Source organism: Saccopteryx bilineata, chromosome 6, assembly GCF_036850765.1.
Source record: "Saccopteryx bilineata isolate mSacBil1 chromosome 6, mSacBil1_pri_phased_curated, whole genome shotgun sequence".
Classification (NCBI taxonomy): Eukaryota; Metazoa; Chordata; class Mammalia; order Chiroptera; family Emballonuridae; genus Saccopteryx; species Saccopteryx bilineata.
Genome location: NC_089495.1, coordinates 50079883 through 50102709, shown reverse-complemented (window position 1 = coordinate 50102709; position 22827 = coordinate 50079883). Strand labels below are relative to the sequence as shown.

Below are 22827 nucleotides of genomic sequence, written 5' to 3'. Positions count from 1 at the left end.
CAAAGCTCACCAGCTTGGACCCAAGGTCGCGGGCTCGAGCAAGGGGTTGCTCGGTCTGCTGAAGGCCCATGGTCAAGGCACATATGGGAGGGCAATCAATGAGCAACTAAGGTGTCGCAACGAAAAACTAATGATTAATGCTTCTCGTCTCGCTCTGTTCCTGTCTGTCTGTCCCTATCTATCCCTCTCTCTGACTCTCTCGCTGTCTCTGTAAAAAAAAAAAAAAAAAAAAAAAGAGTGAGTCTTAGACGAATCTAACAGAAGGAATCTGGTCACTTTTTAAAAATAAAACATCGTTCAGACTTAAATATAAATAAAATGGAAATAATGTAAGTTATTTATTCTTTCTCTGCAGACTGGTACCAAATGGCCCACGGATCGGTACTGGTCCATGGCCCAGGGGTTTGGGACCACTGAGCTAGAGGACCTGGGGCACAACAGGTTTACATGATAACATTTATAAAACATCAACACAGGGTCTGTTCCATAACAAATTATTATTATTATTGTTCTCAGAGCTGTTTACTGTACACACTGAGAGGGTCTAGATAGGGAGATGAAATACCCCAAGGCTCTCTTTTTCTCTTTGAATTAGCCACTCTCTTTTAACCACTTGTCACTAGCAGTTTTGCTATAATTTGTGAATGTTGTTCATGTTCTACAAAGATTGAGTGACATCAAAAGAACAAATGGTGTTTGTTTATTTAATTTTTTTGGTAGTCCAGAATACCATTAATACTCTTACAAAACCTGGTTGTTGTGTCATCATTTAATAAAAAAGAGTTGGTGACTGATGTTGAGTGAAAACTGTCTTTAGTATCATTGAATATCAACAACCTATTAGTATTATTATACTAGATATAACCAAATAATGATCGTATGTAATAACAGTGAATGTATAATAATAATACGTAGTTTGGTTTAAAACCATTCTTATTTTAGCAGATGAATTTCCACAAAATTCCTGCTTGATAAGTAAATTAATGTTCATGTCACAGATGAAGTGTATAAACACAAATAGAAATGTGTTCCTGGTAACTTAGTATCTCTCCAAATAGGCTAAAATGGGGCTTGTGCATCAAGGCCGTATTCAAGGAAGTAACTAGAGCTTTCTCCTCATTTATTTCCAATGTAGGTAAGGCTTTCCAATGAACCAATGCAGCAGAAACTAGATAGGAATTCTGCATGATATAGATATTTTTTTGTGACAGAGACAGAGAGAGGGACAGATAGGGACAAACAGAAAGGAAGAGAGATGAGAAGCATCAGTTCTTCATTGTGGCACCTTAGTTGTTCATCGATTGCTTTCTCATATGTGCCTTGACTGGGTGGCTACAGCAGAGCAAGTGACCCCTTGTTCAAGCCAGCAACCTTGGGCTCAAGCTGGTGAGCCTTGCTCAAACCAGATGAGCCTGTGCTTAAGCTGGCGACCTCGGAGTTTCAAACTCAGTCCTCTGCGTCCAGTCTGACACTCTATCCTCTGCGTGACCGCCTGGTCTGGCTCTGCCCAATTTCTTAAATATCTACCTGAATTTACTGGTTGAAATAGGACCTGAAAACAAGTTTCTTTTGAGAAAGATTTATTTAGCAAAATTTATGCAATTTTTCTAAACAATACAGTAATAAGAATAAAAATACTGTTTAAACAGATGGAGGGGTATCTTCAACAATGATGGAAGTGAGAATCAGGGGGAAAAACTGAACTTATGAAAGGGTTATGCCTCTTAAAAATATACCATTTCTCATAGCAGGAAAATGTTGGTCTCTAAAAGCCTTTTCCCAGGCTTGGGCTCCAGGAGAATGTCTGCCAGAAAACAGTGGCAGAGGAGCAGGGCCAAAGGGAATCTGTGGTTAGCACAAAGAGTCCCGCCTGGTGTGGAATTCCTACGTTGTGCCCTGGGGGAAGCCGTAAGGCAGAATCCCTTTCCCACTTGGGAAAATGCTTGTGTCTAAAAGGGTAATGGTGCTGTTGAGGACTGGCTACAAAATTTACCATACATAATCTGTTCAGGACTGGCAACATAATTTGCAGAGCCCAGTGGAAAATGAAAATGTGAGCCCCTTTATCAAAAAATTTTAAGAGCCCAGGGTGTGGGGTGGTCAGCAATGGGGGACGGTCACATGAGACACCAGACCCGAGAATTTTGGCTAGAACCGTCTGCCTACATCCAGGCCCGCCAAAAGAAACTTCCCAGGAGCCCTTTGGAGAAAGCGACCATCTGCCAGCCAGTGAGATTTCACTACGTCATATTAGCTCAACCACCCTAGACAGGACCCTTTAAATGTCTCCCACGCGAGTCACCCCATGTGACTTTCCTGGCCTCCATGTCCCTGGGGCCAAAGAACCTCATCGGGAGGGAAGCACTGTACTCAATAAAGCCTTTTATTATTTCTCACTTCATGGCTCCGGCCCCTTCCTTCTTCCTCGGCGGGGGAAAAAATACCTTACACAGGGGACCTTCTAAGCACAGTCGTAAAGGACTCCTCTCCATCAGCAGTTGTCCTTCACCATGTTTCAGTTCACTTTTCGTGGTCTCACTGTTTGTGGATTTTTAAGTTGTATATATCTAATTTTGTATTGTGGATTTTTGCTATATTGTGGGATTTTTGCAGTATATAGGTATTTTTATATATTATTTTAATTATCTTTACAGTAAAATAAGCATTTTCTAGTCTAAAAAAACTGAAAACAATATAAAAACATTAATTAAAATATATTAAAAGAATATTAAATTGAAATAAAGCCTTAAAATATATATAAATAGCTGTACCCGGCCACACATTGCTGTGACTCAGTCTGGTTAAATGGAAAAGAAAAAAAAGAGAAAGCTCACGTTTCTAATATGTTTTATTTCACAATGCTTGTGGGTGTACAATATTTTTTGTTGTTCCATTGTCTGTGCAGATATAGAGATTGTCTGGTTTGCCAAGTCTAGAACACGCAACATATAATTGTCCATGTGAGAAGCAATCTGTATGTAGATCCAAAGCACACAATTCTAAAGATTGGCCCTGAGCTTTGTTGATGGTGATTGCAAATGCCAATCGAATTGGGAATTGCAATCTCTTAAATTAAAATGGCATATCCATTGGAATCATAGGAATGCACGGAATGAGGACATCTTCACCTTTAAAAGGTCCTGTCGAGATTGTTGCTTCTACAACGTTGCTCATTAATTTTTTACAGCGCACAGACCCAAACACTTCATGTTTTACCATGAAATACATCAGCTTCTGTCTGAAAACACGTGCTGTGATGTCATGCCTATTTACCGGCAATCGGCCAGGAAGTAAAAGCTGTTGTATATCGTCCCAAGATAGATTGCATGTGAATGTAATGAATAGGTCTGGATACCTGTAGTGATGAACATAAACAATTGCATCTTGAGCATACTCGTGCATATGATGTGGACTACCTGTATATGAAGATGGCAAAATTGTTAGTCTTCTAACGTTAGTTGTATTTCTGTCATTTACAACTGCATCTCGCAAATGAACGTATTCTTCAGAGCAAAGCTTGGTATTATTCAAACGGATGAATATCAAACATTCTGTTTCGATTTTTGCATACAGATCTACGATGTATTGGTGAAACAATTGATGGCATTTCGAAATATGATTGCCTTCATTCTCTCGAATCATTAATCAGTATGAATAATAGTTCATTGCGCTGCATTTCGTATTTGTTTCTTCTCCACTGACTGGATTTATCATCTTAAAATTGAAGTGATATCCATCAGCACCATCCCAAAAATGATTGGATATTGCAGGGCATTGTAGCATCAATGAGTTTCTGCAAGTTTTGTCAATTGATTGTTTCTCCGATGAAGAACAGTATCTCTAGGTTGGACTTGATCTCTGACTATAACAATTGCCACTTCATCTATAGTTGGAGCATTGAATCTTCGCACATGTTTTCCAGCAGCCGTTTTGTCAGCATGAATAACAATCTTGTGTGTATCAGATGGCATCATGTCAATTGCTGTTTTGAACAAACGCACTAAATTGTTTTTTTCGTGAAGAAGCTCTTGCAGTTGGGAAACGATGAACCTTTTTATGCCGGTAGAAATTCCATAGCATGCATTCAATTTATCATTGCCATCACCGATGAAATACATTCGTAGGAATTTATGTTGACCATCTGGGAATGGAAGCAGGGAGTGGGCTTTATGATAAATTTGTCCTTTCACTTTGAAAGTTGGTATGAATTGAGCTGTTACGATTTCTGCGCCGAATGACGTCATTTGGAAGCATGAGTTCTACTTCCTGATGTTAAATAGGAAATGCTTTGATTTGGCGGTATATCCGGCAAGCAAAGGTTTTAATGGCTCTGGTGGTTCTCCAAGTTGAGGCAGTTTAATTTTTCCGGCAATGTAACACATTCCTTTCATTTCTCCATTAAATTTCAGACCCCTGCAATAAGGACACACTTCAGTCATGGTGCTGACGAGAACATGCCTGCTCAAACTATAATCATCAGCTGGGTTGTACCGGAATGCAAGGCGATTGTAATGGCGTGATTGCTGAGCAAGGAGTCGTGTTTGACGCTGATCTGCTATTTCTTGTTGACGTCTTTCAGCCACTCTCAGCCTGTCATGTTCATTCTGTTGAGAAGGAAGCAGATCTGAAGCTGCAGAAAACAATCGCCATGCTCACAACTGTGCATCCTCAAGTCTGGCTGCACATAAATGGATCGTAAATCAGGAATACTGAAATGGAATCGTAAATAATTTAGTATAGCATGTGTTGCTTTTATGTCCAACAGATGGCGCTGTTTATCAAAAAAGCATGTTTTTACCTGTCACAGGTGTGACATCTAAATCTATATAATAGTAGGTATATAAAAAAGAGCACATATTCTAATGCAACGTTATGTCAAAATTTCAAAGCAATCGGTGAAGAACTTTCGAAGATCTAAGATTTTGAACAAACGAACATTTACATTTTTATTTATATAGATGAAATAAATATAAGGTCACTACTTCACGAATTTTTGCCTATTGCGGGTGTTCTGGAACCTAACCCCTGCCATAGATGAGGGACCACTGTGTATGATTCCAAGATGGTAGAAAAGTGCTCAGAGTTACAAGGTAGTGGCTATTTATCAGCCAATAAAGACACATTTTAGTGTTTCAGCATCAGGTCCTACAGTACCAGCTATAACAGCTTTAACATCAATCAGACAAAGAAAGAGCATCATCAGTGAGTATATATGGCAATGATCCTTATAGACTGACTTTAAAGTTTTCTGATAGATGGTAGCAAGAATAAGTATGCAGAATAGATCCTCTTGTTCAATTGGATAAAAATGTATATAGGTACAGTAAACTCTAAAACAGAAATAAAAAATAAACCCAAAAAGCTGGGATCTGTGATATCACCCAAATTCAAGCTTGAGAAAAATGATACCAAGGACTTCAAGAGAGAGAAATACAGAAGCACCAAGCAGAAATACTGAGTCTTTACTGAGCTTTGTTCTAACGATGGCTGTGGAAATAGCTATGAAGAGAATTGATTCAGCAATACTGTGTAAATGCCTGCTCAGCAAAACCAAATCCCCAGCCATGTCTTAAATGTTTCACACCCATTAAAATGGCTACTATTATCTAAAATAAAAACAGGAAATAACAAGTGTTGACAAGGATGTGGAGAAATTGGAATTCTTGTGTACTGTTGGTGAGAGTTGTGCAGTTAGATGGATGGTGGTGATGCTTATACAACAATGTGAATGTACTTAATGCCATTGAACTGTACATTTAAAAATGTTTAAGATGGTGAATTTTGTTGTGTATATTTTACCACAATTTAAAAAATACGAAAAACTTTCAAGGGGCCCTTTTTAGAAAAAGAATACAAAATTGTAAATATCAAATTGGATACAAAAGTAAATATTTAGAATAATAAAAATTACACAAATTATAATTTATTTAACACTACTAGATACCACAAACATCCAGAAAACAAGTATGTCTACTTAACTTCTTTACGCATTTCTAAAATGCTTTTTTATACAATTTTTGTCCACAAACACTAATAATTTCTTCAAGACAATAATTTTGTAATATTTTTTTTTAATAAATTTTTATTAATGGTAATGGGATGACATTAATAAATCAGGGTACATATATTCAAAGAAAACATGTCTAGGTTATTTTGTCATCAAATTATGTTGCAAACCCCTCGCCCAAAGTCAGATTGTCCTCCGTCACCCTCTATCTAGTTCTCTGTGCCCCTCCCCCTCCCCCTAACTCTCTCCCTCCCTCCCTCCCATGTCCTCCCTCCCCCCCACCCTTGGTAACCACCACACTCTTGTCCATGTCTCTTAGTCTCATTTTTATGTTCCACCAATGTATGGAATCATGTAGTTCTTGTTTTTTTCTGATTTACTTATTTCACTCCTTATAATGTTATCAAGATCCCACCATTTTGCTGTAAATGATCTGATGTCATCATTTCTTATGGCTGAGTAGTATTCCATAGTGTATATGTGCCACATCTTCTTTATCCAGTCTTCTATTGAAGGGCTTTTTGGTTGTTTCCATGTCTTGGCCACTGTGAACAGTGCTGCAATGAACATGGGGCTACATGTGTCTTCACATATCAATGTTTCTGAGGTTTTGGGGTATATACCCAGTAGAGGGATTGCTGGGTCATAAGGTAGTTCTATTTGCAGTTTTTTGAGGAACCACCATACTTTCCTCCATAATGGTTGTACTACTTTACAGTCCCACCAACAGTGAATGAGGGTTCCTTTTTCTCCACAGCCTCTCCAACATTTGCTATTACCCGTCTTGTTGATAATAGCTAATCTAACAGGAGTGAGGTGGTATCTCATTGTAGTTTTGATTTGCATTTCTCTAATAACTAATGAAGCTGAGCATCTTTTCATATATCTGTTGGCCATTTGTATCTCTTCCTGGGAGAAGTGTCTGTTCATGTCCTCTTCCCATTTTTTTATGGGATTGTTTGTTTGTTTGTTGTTGAGTTTTATGAGTTCTTTGTAAATTTTGGAAATTAGGCCCTTATCTGAGCTGTTGCTTGTAAATATCATTTCCCATTTAGTTGGCTGTCTGTTTATTTTGATATCAGTTTCTCTTGCTGAGCAAAAACTTTTAATTCTGATGTAGTCCCATTCATTTATCTTTGCCTTCACTTCTCTTGCCATTGGAGTCAAGTTCATAAAATGTTCTTTAAAACCCAGGTCCATGATTTTCGTACCTATGTCTTCTTCTATGTACTTTATTGTTTCAGGTCTTATATTTAGGTCTTTGATCCATTTTGAATTAATTTTAGTACACGGGGACAGGCTGTAGTCGAGTTTCATTCTTTTGCATGTGGCTTTCCAGTTTTCCCAACACCATTTGTTGAAGAGGCTTTCTTTTCTCCATTGTGTGTTGTTGGCCCCTTTATCAAAGATTATTTGACCATATATATGTGGTTTTATTTCTGGGCTTTCTATTCTGTTCCATTGGTCTGAGTGTCTATTTTTTTGCCAATACCATGCTGTTTTGATTATCGTGGCCCTATAATATAGTTTAAAGTCAGGTATTGTAATGCCCCCAGCTTCATTCTTTTTCCTTAGGATTGTTTTGGCTATTCGGGGTTTTTTATAGTTCCATATAAATCTGATGATTTTTTGTTCCATTTCTTTAAAAAATCTCATAGGGATTTTGATGGGAATTGCATTAAATTTGTATATTGCTTTGGGTAATATGGCCATTTTGATTATATTTATTCTTCCTATCCAAGAACAAGGAATATTTTTCCATCTCATTGTATCTTTTTCGATTTCCCTTAACAATGCTTTGTAATTTTCATTATATAGGTCCTTTACGTTCTTTGTTATGTTTATTCCTAGGTATTTTATTTTTTTTGTTGCAATCGTGAAGGGGATTATTTTTTTGAGTTCGTTTTCTAATATTTCATTGTTGGCATATAGAAAGGCTATGGACTTTTGTATGTTAATTTTGTATCCTGCGACCTTACTGTATTGGTTTATTGTTTCTAATAATCTTTTTGTGGAGTCCTTCGGGTTTTCGATGTATAGGATCATATCATCAGCAAAAAGTGATAGCTTTACTTCTTCTTTTCCGATATGGATGCCTTTTATTTCTTTGTCTTGTCTGATTGCTCTGGCCAGAACTTCTAGCACCACGTTGAATAAGAGTGGAGAGAGTGGACAACCCTGTCTTGTTCCTGATTTAAGGTAGAAAGTCCTCAGTTTTATGCCGTTTAATAGGATGTTGGCTGATGGTTTATCATATATGGCCTTTATCATGTTGAGATATTTTCCTTCTATACCCATTTTGTTGAGAGTCTTAAACATAAAATTGTGTTGTATTTTATCAAAAGCCTTTTCTGCATCTATTGATAAGATCATGTGGTTTTTGTTCTTTGTTTTGTTGATATGGTGTATTACGTTAACCGTTTTGCGTATGTTGAACCATCCTTGAGATTCTGGGATGAATCCCACTTGATCATGATGTATTATTTTTTTAATATGTTGTTGTATTCGGTTTGCCAGTATTTTGTTTAGTATTTTGGCATCTGTATTCATTAGAGATATTGGTCTGTAGTTTTCTTTCTTTGTGCCATCCTTGCCAGGTTTTGGTATGAGGGTTATGTTGGCCTCATAAAATGTGTTTGGAAGTATTGCTTCTTCTTCAATTTTTTGGAAGACTTTGAGTAGAATAGGAACCAAGTCTTCTTTGAATGTTTGATAGAATTCACTAGTATAACCGTCTGGGCCTGGACTTTTATTTTGGGGGAGATTTTTAATAGTTTTTTCTATTTCCTCCCTGCTGATTGGTCTGTTTAGGCTTTCTGCTTCTTCATGACTCAGTCTAGGAAGGTTGTATTGTTCTAGGAATTTATCCATTTCTTCTAGATTGTTGTATTTGGTGGCATATAATTTTTCATAGTATTCTACAATAATTCTTTGTATATCTATGATGTCTGTGGTGATCTCTCCTCTTTCATTTTGGATTTTATTTATTTGAGTCCTGTGTCTTTTTTCCTTGGTGAGTCTTGCCAAGGGTTTGTCAATTTTGTTGATCTTTTCAAAGAACCAGCTCCTTGTTTTATTGATTTTTTCTATAGTTTTTCTGTTCTCTATTTCATTTATTTCTGCTCTGATTTTTATTATCTCCTTTCTTCGGCTGGTTTTGGGTTGTCTTTGTTCTTCTTTTTCTAGTTCCTTAAGGTGTGAAGTTAAGTGGTTTACTTCGGCTCTCTCTTGTTTGTTCATATAGGCCTGAAGTGATATGAACTTTCCTCTTATTACTGCTTTTGCTGCATCCCAGAGATTCTGATATGTCGTATTTTCATTTTCATTTGTCTGTATATATCTTTTGATTTCTGTGCTTATTTCTTCTTTGACCCATTCATTTTTTAGAAGTATGTTGTTTAGTTTCCACATTTTTGTGGGTTTTTCCCCCTCTTTTTTGCAGTTGAATTCTAGTTTCAAGGCTTTATGATCAGAAAATATGCTTGGTACAATTTTAATTTTTCTAAATTTGCTGATATTGTCTTTGTGGCCCAACATATGGTCAATTCTTGAGAATGTTCCATGTACACTAGAGAAAAATGTATACTCTGTCGCTTTGGGATGAAGTGTCCTGTAGATGTCTATCATATCCAGGTGTTCTAGTATTTCGTTTAAGGCCACTATATCTTTATTGATTCTCTGTTTGGATGACCGATCTAGAGCCGTCAGCGGTGTATTGAGGTCTCCAAGTATGATTGTATTTTTGTTAGTTTTTGTTTTAAGGTCAATAAGTAGCTGTCTTATATATTTTGGTGCTCCTTGGTTTGGTGCATATATATTAAGGATTGTTATGTCTTCTTGATTCAACTTCCCCTTAATCATTATGAAATGACCATTTTTGTCTCTGAGTACTTTTTCTGTCTTGTAGTCAGCATTATTAGATATGAGTATTGCTACGCCTGCTTTTTTTTGGGTATTGTTTGCTTGGAGTATTGTTTTCCAGCCTTTCACTTTGAATTTGTTTTTTGTTGCTTAGATGTGTTTCTTGTAGGCAGCATATAGTTGGATTTTCTTTTTTAATCCATTCTGCTACTCTGTGTCTTTTTATTGGTAAGTTTAATCCATTTACATTTAGTGTAATTATTGACACTTGTGGGTTCCCTACTGCCATTTTATAAATTGCTTTCTGTTAGTTTTGTATCTAGTTTGATTCTTCTCTTTTGTTTTTCTATCATTTGTTTTTGTTTGTTTGTGTTCCATACTTCTTTCCTCTGTTGCTACCTTTTTTAAGTCAAGTGTTTTTGTGGTGGTTTTTTTAAGGGTGGTTACCATTAAGTAATGAAAAGGGTACCTACCATATTCATTGTAGTACCCTATCTTATAAGTATTTCTGCACTTCATCATCCTTTGCTACTGTTAATCTCCATCCTCTCCCCCCTTTTTTTCCTTTGTTGTCACAGTTTAAGTTTGGTTTTATTGTGTTCTTGGTGGAGCTGTTACTTGTGGTGTTGTTTTCTTTTGTTCTTTGAATCTGGTTGGAAAACCCCCTTTAGTATTTCCTGTAGTGGGGGCTTTCTGTTGATAAATTCTCTCATCTTTTCTGTATTTGTGAATATTTTTATATCTCCTTCATACTTGAAGGATAGCTTTGATGGGTATAGTATTCTTGGCTGAAAGTTCCTCTCTTTCAGGGCTTTAAATATTGGGGTCCACTCTCTTCTAGCTTGTAGAGTTTCTGCTGAGAAATCTGATGATAATCTAATAGGCCTTCCTTTATATGTTGTACTCTTCTTTTACCTGGCTGCCTTGAGAATTTTTTCTTTGTCATTGGTTTGTGCCATCTTTATTATGATGTGCCTTGGAGTGGGTTTGTTGGGGTTAAGAAAACTTGGTGTTCTGTTTGCTTCTTGAATTTGCGGCTTTAGTTCCTTCCACAGGCTTGGGAAGTTCTCGTCTATTATTTGTTTGAGTATATTCTCCATTCCATTTTCTTTCTCTTCTCCCTCTGATATACCTATTATTCTTATGTTATTCTTTCTGATGGAGTCAGACAATTCCTGTAGGGCTTTCCCGTTTTTTATTATTTTTGAGTCTCTTTCTTCTTCTCTCTGTTGTGCCTCAAGTTGTTTGTCTTCTATTTCACTAATCCTATCTTCAATCTGGGCTGTTCTGTTTGCTAAGCTTGTTACCTCGTTTTTCAGCTCGTGAATTGAGTTTTTCATTTCTGTTTGATTTGTTTTTATAGTTTCAATTTCCTTGGTAATATATTCTTTGTGTTCATTGAGTTGTTTTCTGATCTCCCTCTATTGCCTTTCTGTGTTTTCTTGTATATCTTTGAGTATTTTTAAGATTTCTATTTTAAATTCTCTGTCATTTAGCTCCAAGGCTTCCAATATGTTAAGTCTTTTCTCCATAGATTTTTCCACATCTATTTGTGTTACCTCTCTTTCTTTTGTATCCATAATATTTGATTTCCTCTTTCTTATTGGCATCTGAGGGTGGTCTTATTGATAGCACTAATTAGAATTAATAAAGAGTAAAAAGTAAAAAAAAAAAAAAAAGGTAAAACACCCCACAAAAAAAAACAGTAATAATTTATTGTTTCCCCCTTTTTTTCTCTCTTCTCTTTCCCTCCTCTCCCCTCCTCAGGGAAATATCGTGCCTATAATGGAGGGCCTGATTTGGGGTGAAGAGTTCAAGGGGCAAAAAAAAGGGAATAGGGACCTACTAAATGCAAAAAAAAAAAAAAAAAAAAGGAAGAAAATCTTAGACAAGCATAAGATGATTTGCTTGTAAGTGATGGTCAACTAAGAGATATAATGAGAAGGGAACCAGAGAAAAGGACCAAAAAAGAATAATAAAGAAGAAAAAATAAAAATAATAAGTAAAAATCTGTTGTATTAAGTGGAGCGAAGACTAAATACAATGGAGACCTTGGGTTGGGAGGACCCAAAATGCCACAAAAATAAACAAACAAGAAAAAAAAAAAAAAAAAAAAGCAAAAAAGAGAAATGAAGCCAAAAAAAAGCCTTGAGTCCCAAATTAACTAATTTGTTCGTGATTGAGGATTATATGGGAGGAAAGTAAAATGAGAAAAGAAAAAACGAATAGAAAGGAAAAAATAAGAAAAAGAGAAAAACGAAGGAAGAAATAAAATAGGAAGAGAAAAAAACAAAATAAAGCAAGACAAAAAAAAAAAAACAAAAGAGAAGAGAGTGAGAGTTAAGTGTTTTGTAGTATAACCTTAAAGGAGGGTGAGGATAAAGAAGAAAAATAAAATGCAACACTCATGGGTAGTGTAGTTCAAGAAAGGGGAAGCATAAGATGGGCAGAGAATAGAAGGACCGAGGTGGAGGAAATAAAGGCAAAAAGATAGAAGAAACAAACAACAACAACAACAACAAAAAATTAGTGGATCAAGTTGTAAAGTCTGTGGGTTTTTCTTGATTTTGAGAGGTTAACTTCTTCCTTTTTCTTTTCTCTCCCTCTTCCTGGTCGGTGACTCTGTACCCCAGGCTCTGCCCCTGTGTCACTCTTAGGTAGGGATTTGCAGTTGATGGGATTCTATGGCAATGTCATATAATTGGCTTTAGTCTTGCTGGAAGTAAAGGCTTGTTGGCGTTTGCAGGGTCCAACGATGAGAGAGTTTGCTTTCCTGGATTCTCTCTCCTAGTCCCCCCTTTCTGAATTAGCAGCCTGGTGATCCAGCTATAAGGCTGCAACTGCTTCTGCCTGGGGAGTAAGAGGCTCAAAGAGCTGGGAAATCCCCACTCTATCCCCACTCAGTGCAAGGCTTTGGGAAAGGCTCTGAGAGTCAGGGCCTCCAGTGTAATCAGGCGGGGGTGGGAGTCAATTGTTGTCAAGGTGACTGTTCAGCGCCTATCATTTAGTTGGACCTCTCAACCCAGGCTTTCCACACTTCGTAGCCTGTTTTTTCAGGGAAGAAGAGGCACTAGTCTCTGCTTGCGACTAGTGTAGTATAGACCTTATTATCTGCCAAGTCCTTCTTGTTAGCGTTTATCCCTGAATATGGAGGCTCTATCAATCAGAAGTTGCCCCCGCCCCTTTAGCGAGAGGCACTAAAAAATATCACGCCTCTTGTCTTGGATCGCTGAACTGAGATCTTATCACTTAGAACCGAGGGTGCGCAGATTTCATGGGTTAAGCTAATTTCAGTGATTGGGTCGCAGCTGTGCTTCCGAAGGTATTTTAGGCTGCCTGCGCGCGCCCCTCCCCAACGCTTGATTGTTAGCTTGAATGGCTGGGTGAGGTGCCCCGCCCACGGAGAGAATCTCCCAAGTAGAAGACCACCCTGGTGCCTCTCCCGCTCGCCCCGCCGCTGGCGGCTGGACCGCACCAGGAGCAGGATAATGGAGCCCCCTGGGTTTGCGGGCCAGCAGGGCGCCCTGGGCCCGTGGAATGCCCAAGGCACGCGTGCAAATGGGGCGCTCCGGGCACCGGTGGCCGGCGACCCCCACTCGCAGTGTGCGGGCCGCTGGGAACATCAGCGGTGCTCAACCGGACCAGGCGTGCGCGTGCGGCTGCTCGCGGCAGCTCGCGGCGGCGGCTGGTGGAGGCCGCTCGCAGCGGCAGCTCGCGGTGGCGGCTCGCGTCGGCCGCTTGCGGCGGCTCGCGGTTCCCAAGTATATGGGCTGACTCACCGCAGGCGCACTCCCTGGCGGCTTGAAAGAACGTCCCTGTGGTAGATTCCTCCACACCCTCGTCTCTCAGATTCAAGTGATAACAGTCCTTTCGCTATCAGTTTGTGTGGAACTCCGGAATGCTCCGAGGATAAATTTTTCTGTTTCTAGTTGATAAATTTGTTGTGATTTAGGGGAGAGCTGTCGGACGCGCTGCTCACGGCGCCATTTCCGTGATGTCACTTTGTAATATTTTTAATAGCAGGAAGAGAAAGAAAATTCAGTCTTTCCTTAAGCATCCTTAATTGAAATTTTTATTATTGATAACAGAAAATTTTATTTTAACTTTGCAACTAGTTGGTAGTAATGTCTTGTAACCTTCTTGGATTTTGTCAAATTTGAAAGAAGTAATAAATATCTTTCATATTAAGAGCTGTGGTAGTTCAGTGTATTTTAAGGGTGGTTTTTTTTTTTTGGTCAATGTCTTCAAATTGACAGTATTCAATAACTGGTTTGTCATCAAAGTCCTAAGTATATTAAAATATTAAGAATTTTATGTTCTTATCAATGTCAACATCTCATCTTTAACTCATAAGAATTTAAAATTCTTTTCCAATGAATTATTATAATTCAAAAATCTTCATTAATCAGATTTCAAACAATCCAAATACCATCCATTTCTCCTGATAGTGTTGTAAAGTAGCGTACCTTAATTGCATGGGTTATGTAGAGACACCAAGGCAGGATACAGAAGAATTTTTAAGAGGAGATTTATTAATAAGCTGGCTGCATATGACTTACATGGGGTATAGCTCACCCAAATCATGTAGCCTCGAATATAGCTCTGAGGCTAGTTATATCCCCTCGGCCACATACAGGTGGGGGGGAAAAGGAGGGGGAGCATGACACAAACATTAACAAACATAACATTTGTCTATAGTATCTATAAAAAACATTCTTACATATTAAAACTTACAGGGTAACACAATAGTGATGTCATTTTACATATCAAAGACATTCACAAATCTTTTAATGTCTACCTCCCATTCCTTTGTCTAGAGATACATACATCAATCACACGATTTCAGGATGGGAGGAGGCTTACATGATGTCAGAGGAAAAGCCTTTGTAAATCGCCCATTAAGGAGAAAAAAATGGGGAGAGGAAAGAGCTACTTAAATCTTTCTTCTCTTCCCCGCACCTGGCTAGCTGTTTACCTTCTTCCTTACAGGTGTGGGGAAGAGAGGGGGTCTAAGCCCGTTTCCTCTTTTCATTTAAAACCTACTACAAAAACCTCTCTATTTATAATATAATAGCCCTTCCTAAGTATGAATGCGATAGGCCATCTTGAGCTGGTATAAATCACACACAAGTATAAAAATCATATTTATAAAATCTCTCTGAATACTTGGCCTAAATCATAAAATGCCTTTTAAGCCTCTTACTAAAAGGGGGTTGCTTATCTCAGTACATAGTATGTCCTCATAAAACAGGAAGCTCCCACATTCTTCTCCTTTCATTTTCCACAGAAAGGAGAGGCAAGAAACCTGACTCTTCCTTCTAAAATATTAATATTAATTTTTGCAGTTCTTCAGTACCTTACCACAATAGGATGTCCCTTCCTCAAAGTAAATGATTGGGTTTAGTTTGACCTGAAAGGTTTATACTATCTTTTCTTTGTTGATGTCAGAATATTTCTATTGAGTTAATCACTCCTCTAAACAGTTTTGTGTCATACTCCATTAATTTTAAGAAATGTAAAATAAACTACCTTATTTAAATAGTTTGTAGTTTCTCATGTTTTTATTGAAAGGTTCCAAAACGTCTTTCTAAATTGCAGTCAATTAGATATATTCCTAACTCAACTCTCCCTTGGCAAATCCCAAACTGTCCGTGAAGGAAATCAAGATAGAAAGGCACAGTGGGCTTAACAGACTGCAGTTAAAATACCTTGAGTCCATAAATATTAACAAACATAAGCTGGTATGAGTACATTGCTAGGGCCCCTCCCAAGAACTTGGAAAAGGCAATGCACAGAGGGGCCCCTCTAATTTAGCCAAACCGGCTTCTGCCACCAGCCACAGCAGAGCTGCACCTAGAAGTAATACAGCAGTGGGATGCAGCCAGTTTGCACCGGTTCGACAGAACTGATACCTGATTTTTGTTGAGTTCTGAGATTTGGTTGTTGAAATGGCACTTGTAATCAGGGTTCTCACTAAGGTGGGTATCTGGGCAGCTGACTGTAGGGCCAGGGGCTGCCATCGCAGCCATTCACATGCAGGTTCTCATTGAATTTGGGCAGATAGTCAAGAAATGGCGGAGTCAGAGGATGGTGGACCATTCTGTTTATTGGTGTCTCACCAAGACAGGCAAGCCAAAAGAAAAACCAAGGGAAAAGCAGAAAACCTGCTTTTCCCATAGAGGGCAAGGGATCAGGGAGGCCTCTGCAATGCTAATGGCAGGAATTGAGAGAAAGAGCCCCTGGTCTGCTTCATTTTATAGTGTAGAAAATTAAAGCCTTTAAGCTGTAGTAAGGTATTTGAAGAACTTCCTTGCTCTTTCAATAGGAGATAGAATTTGTATATTGCTTTTTTTCTCTCCCTCTTTGAATCCTAGGAATAGCATGCCCCTACCAGGGGTCATCAAACTTTTTATAAAAACTGCCCACTTTTTAGTGCTGGTCAACCTAGTCCCTACTGCCCACTAGTGGGCATTTCAGCTTTCACGGTGGGCGGTAGCAGAGCAACCAAATGGTGCCGCATTGGCCCACCATGAAAGCTGGAACACCCACTAGTGGGCGGTAGGGACCAGGTTGACCAGCACTGCAAAAGTGGGCAGTTTTTATAAAAAGATTGACGACCCCTGCCTAGGCAATGGAGGGAGGACAGAGACAATGGAAGAATCTGTGAAATGTATGTCTTGTGAATCCCCCACCTGTATGTAGTTATAAGCTTGTGTCATGATGTTATGCCCCCCCCACCTGTGTGGTCAAAGAGTATATAAGCAGCCTCTGAGAGGTAATCAGGGCTGCATGATTTGGGTAGGAGAATTGCTCCATGTATGCTGCCGGTTTTTCATAATAAAACTCCTCAAAATTCATACTAGACTTGGTGTCTCTACATGAACCCGCAGAAATGAGTACAGTACTTTATAACAAAGCCAATATACAAATAAGGAAGCCTCTGATACAAAGCCACTTATATAAGGCATAAATGGGATTCCTCATAAGAGTGCACCACCCCTATCATGCAACAGTCAAGGGTGTGAGGAAAAGCTTAGTTTTGAGAAGACCTTATTACTAGAAGGGAGAGAAAGGCTTAGTCTTAAAACTAAGCCTTAGGCCCTGGCCAGTTGGCTCAGCGGTAGAGCGTCGGCCTAGCGTGCGGAGGACCCGGGTTCAATTCCCGGCCAGGGCACACAGGAGAAGCGCCCATTTGCTTCTCCACCCCTCCGCCGCGTTTTCCTCTCTGTCTCTCTCTTCCCCTCCCGCAGCCAAGGCTCCATTGGAGCAAAGATGGCCCGGGCGCTGGGGATGGCTCTGTGGCCTCTGCCTCAGGCGCTAGAGTGGCTCTGGTCGCAACATGGCGACGCCCAGGATGGGCAGAGCATCGCCCCCTGGTGGGCAGAGCGTCGCCCCATGGTGGGCGTGCCGGGTGGATCCCGGTCGGGCGCATGCGGGAGTCTGTCTGACTGTCTCTCCCTGTTTCCAGCTTCAGAAGAAAAACAAACAAACAAAAAAACTAAGCCTTAGGCTATAAGGACCTTGCCAGCTTACAACCTGTCTCCCACACCCGAAGCGAGCAAACATATACATCATATTTACAAACTTATTTGACCAACACTGCCCAATGCGGAAATCACAAATTGACATTCTTTACTCTTTTTTAGCATTCACTTGGGCCACAGTGTATTCTAAGCATCCGCAGTGATGTTCATTCCGTCCATAGGTGAAAAAAAATTGCAAATGAGGATGCCAATCAAGAAGAAATATGCAAACATCTTAAATAACAGTTTTATTGTTTTTTTGTCAGGTATTATTTAACATTTTTTTCATTAATATTTTAAAACTCTTATAATCTAGTTTTGTGTACCTCTTTCCTTGTTCTTATTTTAATGCATGAAATTATAAAATTCCTTTTGGTATATCGTCTTTTTATACTTAAAATGGTCATTAGGGCAGAGAACCAGTTGTTAAATTATTTGACTCCCACCACGAAAGTAATGTCCAGAGAACAAAGTCAGCAGTTTGCTAATCGTTGAACCATATTTTAATTTTGTTTCATGACTGCCTCCTGTTAAACTCCTGCTCACTCCTGCTATAATTGGGAATAATGAAGAATTTTTTGTTTTTTCCTGTCCCCTCCTCCTCCTCTTGTTGGCTGCCTTTCCACACCTCTGGCATTCTGGGAGATCATGCTCTGGAGCCCTGCGGCTGCTGACAGATTGCATTAACCTGATGGAAGTGTTTCTCCTTCTCAGGCCCTCCTTTGGTTGCAGTTGCCAATTTTTGCTCAGCCTGCCAGGGTGCACAGTCTCAGCTCAGGTCTGCACTGACCCAGAGCTGACGCACTCAGCCATGGCCAGTGTAAGCAGGTCAGTAAGTGACAATCAGTGGAAATCCAACCATAGACCACCCAACCCCACCCCCATCCCCATCTTTAGTTCACACAAAGAAAGAATCGATTTTGACCAATGAAAATAACAATACAACTTGAAATGCCCCAAATATAATCTCTGTTTTTGATCATTCTTTGTCCTACTGCGTATCTTTGATACCACAGAAGTGAACTGACAATTCAGGAACATGAGGCTTTAAAATGAAGTGACATTCAAACTGTCAAGTGTATTATCAACACCTCATAATTACAGTTTTTATTTTATTTATTTATTATTATTATTATTTTGTTGTTGTTGTTGTTGTTGCATTTTTCTGAAGCTGGAAACAGGGAGAGACAGTCAGACAGACTCCCGCATGCGCCCGACCGGGATCCACCCGGCACGCCCACCAGAGGGCGACGCTCTGCCCACCAGGGGGCGATGCTCTGCCCATCCTGGGCGTCGCCATGTTGCGACCAGAGCCACTCTAGCGCCTGGGGCAGAGGCCACAGAGCCATCCCCAGCGCCTGGGCCATCTTTGCTCCAATGGAGCCTTGGCTGCGGGAGGGGAAGAGAGAGACAGAGAGGAAGGAGGAGGGGGTGGAGAAGCAAATGGGCGCTTCTCCTGTGTGCCCTGGCCGGGAATCGAACCCAGGTCCTCCGCACGCTAGGCCGACGCTCTACCGCTGAGCCAACCGGCCAGGGCTTAATTACAGTTTTTAGCATACAGTAAAATAAAATTACCATATACTAAAGTGCTACAAAATGATAGTTTCAAAAAGCATCCTGCTGATAGAACTCCTATTTAAAAATGTTTTTGCACTTTTTATTTATTTTTATTTTTTTTTTATCAACACAATTTATTGATAATGATTAGTCAGCCTTTTAATGCACGAGGCTCCCATAAGTTCTCTCTAGTGAGCAGGAGACTTTTTAAAATAATAATATGAGATTGAACAAGAGTAGGGTCCAAAGAGTGGTTTACCAAATCAATCAGCTCCCACAGTACCTGACTGTGGATCACATGATTTCTCCCCAGTATCATCCTGATGATGATAATAGTGACAGCAGCTAAGAATTTCATGTGCATTTACTCCTCACAACAATTCTGCCATTTTGCAGACAAAGAAACTAAGATTTAGATACTTTAGTTAACTTCTTGATGGTTTCAATCTAGTAATTGGTAGAGCTTGGTCATTTGTGTCTAAGTTGTTGAATTTATGGACGTACATTTGTTTATAGTATTTATTATCTTTTAAGAATCTGTGGAATTTGTAGTGATATAACTTCTGCATTCATGTTGTTAATCATTTGTATTTTCTCTTTTATTTTTTCCTGATAAGTCTGGCTAGACGTTTATCAATTTTATTGATCTTCTCAAAGAACCAGCAGCATTTGACTTCATTGACTTTTCCTCTATTGTTTTGGTCATTGATGTTGTTGTCTCAAATTTCATTTATGTCTGCTCTGATCTTTATTATTTTCTTTCCTCTATATATGCTAAATTTAATTGCTCTTATTTTTCTAGTTTCCATAAGATGGAAGCTGAGATCATTGACTTGAGACCATTCTCCTTTTCTAACATAGGTATTTTGTGCTATAAAATTCTCCAAGCATGCATTAGCAGAATTCTACAAATTCGGGTCGGTTGTTTTCATTTTCTTCTTTTTGTTTTTTTCAATCACAGTTTACATTTAATATTATTTTGTATTAGTTTCAGGTGTACAGAATAGTGGTTAGATAATCATACACCTTAAGTGTTCCTCACCAATATTTCCAGTGCCCAGTGGGCACCATACATAGTAATTACAATTTTATTTATTTATTGTTAATGGAATTTATTGGGGTGACATTGGTTAATAAAATTATATAGGTTTCAGGGGTACAATTCTATAATGCATCATCTGTATGTTGTATTGTGTGTCCACCACCCCAAGTCAAGTCTCCTTCCATCACCATTTATCCCCCCTTCATCCTTTTCTACCTTCCTGACCCTTCTTTCTTTCTCATACAATATTACTGCTATATTCCCTATACTGTGTTTAACATCTCCATGATTATTTTTTAACTACAAATTTGTACTTCTTATTTCCTTAACCTTTTTCATCTAGTCCTTCAATCCTCCTCCTCTCTGGCAACCATCAGACTGTTCTCTGTGTCTATGAGGCTGTTTCAATTTTGTTTGTTTATTTAGATAAGTGAAATCATATGGTATTTGTCTTTCTCTGAATGACTTGTTTCACTTAGCTCTATGTCCATCCTTGATGTCTTAGCTTCATCATCAAATCTGTTGGCTCAAGGCCCTGAACAGTTTCTGGAGAGAGATGAACAAGTTGTAATTTTTCATAATGTGAACTAACTCTAGAGAGTGATAGAATAGTATCCATTATTGTATGAGTGTATTTTATAGAACTGTCTTAAAATAGACAAGGTAGTCAAAAGACTATAAGACCAGGAACCAGACACTGTGGAATTTAGGGAAAGACTGCCTGAGTCACTTTGTCCTAAACTGTAAAAATGACAGGATTGCTAAGATCCCTCCAGTTCTAACACTTGAATTCTATATTGCTCTATAAAGGTACACAGTGTTCATCTTACTTACATCTCTTCATCTCTTCTTTTCTTTCTTTCTTTCTTTCTCTTTTCTTTCTTTCTTTCTTTCTTTCTTTCTTTCTTTCTTTCTTTCTTTCTTTCTTTCTTTCTTTCTTTCTTTCTTTCTTTTCTGAATATAACCTAGCCTCTTTCCTTCCTCTTTTACTTACCACAGTAGGAAAAAAAATTTAAAGGCCAAGTTTCATCAGATCTAGACATAGCTCAAGAAAATCTTTTGGCATACAAATGGAAATTTTCATCCTTTGGCCATAGTCTTTTAGGCAATATTTGTTCAGTCTTTGCTGTAGTATAAATTAAGGGTCCCCATACTTTCTCTGTAAAGGACCATATAGTATATATTTTAGGCTTTGTGGACCACAAAGTCTCTTGCTACTCTGTCATCGTATTGCTAAAACAGCCCTAGACAATAGTTAATTAATGAGCATGACTCTGTTCCAATAAAACTTTATATGCTTAGAAATTTGAATTTTATGTAATTTTCAATTGGCATGAAATACTATTCTTCTAGTAGCTTTTCAAAAGTTTCAGAATCTGAAAATCAATACAAGTTATGGGCCATACAAAAATGGGTGGCCCTATAGATTCAACACAGAATCTGTCTAAATTTCAGTTGTTTATGCAGAAATTGACAAGCTTATTATAAAATCCCAGGCCCCCAGAATATCTAAAATAATTTTGAAAACAACCAAGTTGAAGGACTCACATTTTCCAATTTCAAAATTTACAAGACTTCTCTTTGTAATGTATTTGTTTGTTCTTATGAAAAACAAGACTGTGTGGTATTGTCTTAAGGACAAACACATTACAAAAAACAAACAAACACTAAATGCCACTGTTCCTCACGAATATAGATGTAAGGAACCTTTAAGAATATAAGCAAAGAGAGAATGCTCCAAAGCTCAGCAGTGCTTCTGCAACCCATGAGGCAGAGCAGAATGATTTTGTGAGCTACAGGAAATCCCGGGTGGCAGCTCAGAACTCAGCAGAAGTGGTTCTCTGCCTCAACAGTGCTCTTCAGGTTGGCTGTGGGGCTTTCGCATGCCTAGAGAACTCCACCTGTGACACAGATGGGATGTATGACATCTGTAAATCCTTCTTGTACACGCTGCTAAATTCGATACTCAGGGAAAAGCATTTGTCAAAGAAAGCTTGAAGTGCATCGCCAACGGGGTCACCACCAAGGTCTTCCTCGCCATCCGGAGGTGCTCCACTTTCCAGAGGATGATTGCTGAGGTGTAGGAGAAATGCTACAGCAAGCTGAACATGTACAGCATTGCCAAGCAGAACCCTGAAGCCATAACTGAAGTCGTCCAGCTCCCCAATCACTTCTCCAACAGATACCATAACAGACTTATCCAAAGCCTACTGGAATGTGATGGCGACACCGTCAGCACAATCAGAGACAGCCTGATGGATAAAATTGGGCCCAACATGGCCATCCTCTTTCACATCCTGCAGACAGATCACTGTGCCCAAACATACCCATGAGCTGACTTCAACAGGAGGCGCACCGATGAGCCACAGAAGCTGAAAGTCCTCCTCAGGAACCTCCAAGGTGAGGTGGCTTCTCCCTCCCACAGCAAACGCACCCCCCACCCTGAGAGTGCATAACCAGGGAGAAGTGTTGACAACCTCACCAAATTGGTGTCATTTAAGGGTGTTCACACATCAACTTTGAGTGTACTATGCCTGGTTTGATTTTTTTAAAAGTAGTTCCTGTTTTCTAACCCCTTAAAGAAAATGCATGAAACTAGGCTTCTGTAACCAGTATTTCAACATACCATGAAAGCAGCATTCCCACCAACAGAATATGTGTGATCTTTTCCACCTCTCCTCAGGAGAAAAAACCTTTTATCACTTTCCTCTACCATGTCTTTTTCCAGCTCCCCTCAAAACTACTCTCAAACACAAAACATTCCTGTACTTCCCCAGTCATTGTAATTTGAAGATGTGGAGCCCTTTAGAATGGTTGTCCCAGTAGAGTTAGCCGAT

General features: G+C 39.1%; 1 pseudogene; it reads left to right on the top strand.

Moving 5' to 3' along the window:
* Positions 1–2106: 2106 nt before the first annotated feature.
* Positions 2107–22446, top strand: LOC136309292 (stanniocalcin-1-like; annotated as a pseudogene).
* The last annotated feature ends 381 nt before the right edge of the window (positions 22447–22827 follow it).